At 35.8% G+C, this 6,768-nt stretch overlaps 1 pseudogene; it reads left to right on the top strand.

Moving 5' to 3' along the window:
* Positions 1–4,461, top strand: LOC120129653 (annotated as a pseudogene).
* Positions 4,462–6,768: the final 2,307 nt, after the last annotated feature.

The following is a 6,768-nucleotide window of genomic DNA, read 5'->3' as shown; positions in this document are numbered from 1 at the left end:
AAACCAAACCGTGCAGTATTTTTGAGAGAGCGAAGAAACAAAAGCTTACAGTGAAGGAATCACTTCTTCTTCTTCTTCATCATCATCATCTTATCAAATTTCCTCTCTCGATTGAGCTCTTCCCGATCTTTCTAGAACATTCCTAGCATCTCTGGTGGAACCTTCCACATTTGTTTTTTGAATTTTTTTAGGTAAACTCGGTAAGGTATTACTGTACTACAAACCCCTGTTCCGATGGAGTTGTACGGTCGCAACTCGACTCGTAATGGGTCTCAATCTGGCTATCAACCCGAATGGAGCACCGCTGGACCCGAAACTGGCTTGGAAGGTATTCTTCGTTCATTTCAATGTGAACATATTTTCTTTTTTGTACTCACATTTTGACAATGTTTCTTTTGTTAAGCTCATTCTAGGGGTTTTTTAAATAATGCGGAGACTGAATTATGGTTTTATTCGTGTTTGTTTGTTTAATTTAATACAGAATCGATGCGGCAATTGTCGGTGAGGGGCATCGAATCGTACCCGGAACGACCCGGGGTAGCTGACTGTGTCTACTACATGCGGACGGGGTATTGTGGATATGGTAATAGTTGTCGTTACAATCATCCTCGCAACCGAGCCGCGGTAACTTTCTCTATCATTTTGATTATGCCTGTGGAGTTTGGCTCAGCAGCATTGAAATGTTATTGATTAATGTGTGTGAAATTCATCGTTTCCGGTAACGATGGGGTGTAGCTAAGTGAACTTAATATTTTAGAACAGTGGAAGTGAAAAATGCGGATGTAAAACACGAACTGAATTTTGATAATAGTAGTGCATAACTGAAGCAATCTGTCCCTGCTATAGTCTATTATACCACAACATTGAAAGAAAACTCTTGTAGGGTATAACAATCATCGTTGGTGATTGTATATTTCTGATCATTTCATTCATATAATAAATATTTGTAGCAGTGTTTCCTTCTGAACAGAAACCGGATGCAATAATTTAGAAGTTATGATTGACATCCCCTTTTTTGAGTTTAAATGGTTCTCGAGACCTGCAAATCAAGTCTCTGTATTTCTTTACTGACTTCCCAGTGTCCATTCTGTCAGCCCTTGTCTTACACACTATTGAATACCAAACTATCAGATGCCTGTGCAAGTTGGTAGGCGTTAATTCCGTATATTTGGACCACAAGATTTTCTCTAGTCTGTAGTAAGTGAAGCAAGCAAAGAGGTTGTGCTACCTTTGGAGTTTGGACCTACCTCAAGTTGTATTTATTTATTGCTCAGGAAATAGAATAACGTGATTTGAATAAGTTATATGCCTGGTTCATTTATTGTTAAAAATGAATGGAGGATTCTCCTGATAGAATTGGATCTTATAAGAGTATTTACTTTGGTCGTCGAATTGGCTTGTGTTATTAAACTGAGGCAGGATTTTTCTGGTTTTCAGCTTCAAGTCTTTTGCGAGAGTTGAGTCCCTTATTTTAATTTGGTTGTGATGCCATTTAGGTTGAGGCTGCTGTAAGAGCCACAGGAGAGTACCCTGAACGACCAGGGGAACCCGTATGTCAGGTACTAATTTATTGAAAAATACAAAGTTGTTTTTTCATGAGTCAACTTAATTGCTAATTAATACTGCAAATACCTTTTCTTTCTGTTTTTTAACTTGTTCCTTTTTCTTTTACATCTGTGTAGTTTTATTTAAAAACCGGAACCTGTAAATTTGGTGCATCCTGCAAGTTCCACCACCCAAAACATGGAGGTGGATCCTTAAGCCACGTTTCGCTAAATATATATGGATACCCATTACGACCGGTTTGGATGATCTCCTTTCTTGTTTTTTTCCTCAATTTTTGTTTATCTCTTTTGAGGATTCTTTAAACATCTAGACATCAATTTCATGTGCATCCATTTACAGGGTGAGAAAGAATGCTCCTATTATTTGAAAACGGGGCAGTGCAAATTTGGTATTACTTGTAAATTCCATCATCCTCAACCTGCTGGCACATCAATTTCATCATCTGCACCTCAGTTTTATCAGCCGGTGCAGTCTCCTTCAATCCCGATACCTGAACAGTATGGGGGGGCATCCACCAATGTGAGAGTGGCAAGGCCACCACCTTTAGCTGGATCATACGTTCAAGGGGCTTATGGTCCTGTATTGTTTTCACCAGGAGTGGTTCCTATTCAGGGTTGGAGTCATTACTCGGTAGGATGATCAGCACAGTTGCATTTAAAGATATTGTCGACACTATATGACATTCCTGAATCTATTTTTGGCTTACTTGATGCAGGCACCTGTAAGCCCAGCGCTCTCTCCCGGTGCTCAACCTGCAGTTGGAGCAACTTCTCTTTATGGACTAACACAACTATCTTCTTCAACACCTTCGTTTGCAGGTCCTTATCCCTTGTTACCCTCTTCTACCGGCTTTTCAAGCAGTAACCAGAAGGAGCATACATTTCCACAGAGACCTGGTGAACCTGAATGCCAATACTATTTGAAAACCGGGGACTGTAAATTTGGATCATCTTGTAGGTATCATCATCCTAGAGACAGGGTTGTGCCACAGACAAATTGCATCCTCAGCCCAATGGGACTTCCTATACGTCCAGTATGAATATTCTCATTACTTCATATCCTCTCTCTTGTTTTCTTCTGTTTAAGGTGACACACTGTTATTATAAAATACTCTCATTTAGAGTGGGCTTTTAAGGGATCAGTTCATGACTTCAAGATCTTGCATCATAGATTAGATTTGTTTAGGCTAATATGTTTCAAGTACCTAAATTTTCTTTGATTGTCCTGTCAATCCGAAATACTGTATTATCTTCCATTCGGTTAGAAGTTTTTGTTCCTAGGAGGGGAAAAAGAGATGGCCTTTCTTCCCTATTCCATCTTAATCAATTTTTCCTTTTACTTTTGGAGGAACTTTTTTAATTAATATTTTGTTTTTCTGGGATACAGACTAAGCTCGTATTGTTTTATTAGAGTTCAATGCTCAAGTGTGTGGTTGAGAGGCATCATTAATCAGTTGCCGAATGGTTATACACTTATACTGGCGGCCTTAGAACTCAGGAGTCAAATTATTTCCTTCTAGATTGTTTAGGTTGGTCAAAGCTTCATAATGAATATTGGGTACAGAGCAGTATAGTTTGAGGCGAATATATGGTACGATTATTATTGACAATTTGATGTTAGTAAGTTGATTGGTGATATTACAGTTGGTCTCTGGTGAAGGTGTATGATGGATCACTAGTTGGGGTTTCTCAAGGCTCTTTATTTTCCTTGGAAGTACCCAGTCTGATTCTCATGTCCCACACATTGTTGGATATGGTATAGAGATACGGAAACTAAGAAAAATTTGAGCATACCCGTGTCAGACACATGGCTGTGTTTGACACTCATCTGAGAGGCCGAGTAACTTAGTCTCGGACTTGATAATATTCTTATTGCCAGAAGATATGATCAGGAAGATTCACCAATTTAAGGGTAGCATATTTTGTTTCAAAGATTTACTAAAAAGGCAACGTAACTCTATCAAAGTTCCCTATGCTTTAAATAACACAGTCAATGCTGGCTTTGATAGGCCTTCCTCTCAACCACTCTCATCAACTTAGCCTGATTGAGACACAAACATGCACGTATGTATGGATGTGAATTATTTTTATCTGTTTCCTTTACATTGCTTGTAATGTGAGTCTTGATTACCTAGGACTGCGTTCATGTATTTGTCCATTGCTGCTTTCTCATTTTTTTCAGAAAAAGTTCTAATTCGATTCTCATTCCTGTAAACAGGGGGTGCAGCCTTGTCCTTTCTACTTGCAGAATGGGCACTGCAAGTTCGGGTCCACGTGTAAATTTGATCATCCGGTTGGAACAATGAGTTATAGTCCATAGCACCGTCTCTCATTGATATGCCACACCAGTTTCTTGTTCAGTTGGGTCTTTACCGGCTACATTGAACCCTTCCTCTTCTATTCACGCATAGGCTGATTTTAAGGTCTAAGAAGGATACTTAAAGTAGAATTCCTTCTTCTGCAAGCACTTCTAATAGTTCAGTTGGTTTGATTTTCTTTTGCGGACAGTTCCTGTTCCCCTTTCAGATTTGCACCTTTCAAGCAGAGTATGTTTCTTTAAGCACCATCAGAAGCACAGGACAGGATTGTGAAGGTTGTTGCTCGAATTGATGTAAAATAGCCATTCTTCATCATCTTGCCGATGTAGTTTCATCATCCTCCATTTATCTTCTGTTAATAGACCGCCACATATTATATAGTCAGACATGCAAAATTATATTTCTCAGCAGCAAGGGTTATCAACAAATCTGCCTTACCACGCAAACGGCCTGTTCGTATTTTACGCCTATCTTGTCTTTATTAACTGTATGTTGTCTCGAATAAGCTTTCGTAGCAAACTGTGTATGAACTACTACCGGTCTCCAAATAATCGAAACAGAGAGCCATTATATCGGGTCAGCCTCTCTGACTGTAATTTCAACCTAATGTTTTGTATACTTTGTTAATCTGCAATGAATAATTGAAGAGGATATTCAGTTCCTTGTCTGTCTTAATTTTTGTCCATTCCCTTTAGCATTTGATTTTGTCGATTTTACACAAATTGCCAAGCCTGCCTAAACTCGGGGGAATGTTGGATGTATCATACCACTATATTTCTTAGTGGCAAATACAAAGTTAATTGTATGTACATTACGAAAATCCATCCATTAATTCAAGTAAGCATCTCGTCAATGGTATCATAAATGTCGATAAGTGATTATCTCATGGTTTCGATATAAATTTATTAGACGATGTATATACTATAAATGTCGATAAGTGATTATCTCATGGTTTCGATATAAATTTAGTTGATGATTGTATATACTATAAGTTCAATAAGAGTAAACCAACTTATATCTTTGCAACTTATATCTTTGTTGTCAAAAGAGTTTCACCGAGGAATTTAGTAAATGCTTACGCATTTATATATATCATATGATTTTAAGATATCATATAAATACTTGGGTAATTTAGGTATGAATCATCCGATAGTAACTAAACGATTCAAATGATATACTTAGAAATAAAATATTACATGTCCACATATAATAGATCTAAAAATTAACACGAATCTAAAAAATATTCTTTTCAAAACAAATATAGAAAAGTTTTAAGAGTATTTTATATATTAATAATTAAATTTAAAAAACAATCTTAATACAAATTCAAACAAAACGAATGCAACCCAAATTTAAAAATCCTAAGTCAAAGGCCTGTCTATATTTGTAGGATTTATGGTGGTGCTCCTCCTAATGACACTATCTTTAGGTTATAACCACAGTCTCTTATGTGCTATATTAAAAATTAAAAAGCTATGAACTCGAAGCTTAGTTAAATCTATTCATTATCCTTAAATGATTTCATTTACAAAACTCAAAACATCTAAAATAATTACCCAACCTACATTTACAAAACCAAATGCTTTAACAGTACAGATAAGTTCAATCACAAGTGAAGTTCTTGGCCTGAGGAGTCTATGAAAAATCCAATTTCGCATTCCATTGAGGCCCTAGGATACTTCAACATGTTTTTCAGATGGTGACATTGTTTCTTCAAGCGCAAGGAAGTCCCAATTTTCATTTGCTTCAAGAATTTGGCATTCTTCAGAATATATTTTACGAATTTCCAGTGACATTCCTGATCACAGAAACCAGTTATTTTAAATGTCTTCAAGTTCACCGACACACTTCGGAACGGCCATTCACCAATACTCACTACATCTACGACCCAGGTGGTATGATGGTATTTTGATGCGAAACACTAAAGTCTTGAGATTGTCTATTTTTATCCTGTCCACAAGCCTTGATGTAACGTGATAAGGCTCGTATTTTTTTTCTTGTAACGAATGGTGAATTTTGATCAAGTAATCGAAAAGGTATGTCATTCAATAATTCTTTTATACTATTTATACATTGAGATTATACTACTATTTCGGGTTTTTATTAAATTCCCACTATTTAACATAAGTTAGTCTGTTTCGAGAATTAATATATTAAATTCTCATCGTTCAACAGAAATTGATTATGTTTCCGGTTTTAATCACATTGTCCAACAGAAGTTGGTTTGTTTCGGATTTTAGTTTTACTAAATCCTTACGTTTAACGAATTCAGCAAAAATATTATTGATTGTGAATTTCTGTTTCGGGATTTTAATTTTACAAAATTCCCATCGTTTAACAGAAATTACTCAATTGTTGAACTTTAGTTTTAACTAAAATTTGTTGTGATAAATAAGGTGTCGAAATGAAATTATGATATGTTTGTGAACAAAATTTGGGCCTATAATTATGTTTCAGGATTTTAATCCTGTCACCCAACGGAATTTATTTGATTTACTGTTTATAACATAAATCATTTGAAAGTAACAACATTGTTACAAAGTTGTATTAGAATTTTAATTTCTAATTAAATTCTATTGTTTAAACATAATAGAGGGTAAAATAAATTGAAATAATTTTTGATTTATTGTTAGAATTTTACGAATTCTAATTTCGTGTTTTAAATGAAACAATGGTAACCCCACTAATTCACCTAACTCGTGATTTGAAATGTTGATTCCTATTCAAACTTTGAATAAAATTCAACGATGTCAGTGGTTGTGAGCCACAACGAGAAGCATGTGAAATTCATGGATAAAATTTCAAGACATAGCGACATAAGATGTTATACTTAATCATGCTGAATATGGACAAATATAGGATGATCCTCCTATTCATAGAGAGGA

Source organism: Hibiscus syriacus, unplaced genomic scaffold (assembly GCF_006381635.1).
Source record: "Hibiscus syriacus cultivar Baekdansim isolate YM2019G1 unplaced genomic scaffold, ASM638163v2 tig00110503_pilon, whole genome shotgun sequence".
Classification (NCBI taxonomy): Eukaryota; Viridiplantae; Streptophyta; class Magnoliopsida; order Malvales; family Malvaceae; genus Hibiscus; species Hibiscus syriacus.
Note: the sequence above shows the minus strand (reverse complement) of the source record. Positions and strands in the feature narration are given on the sequence as shown.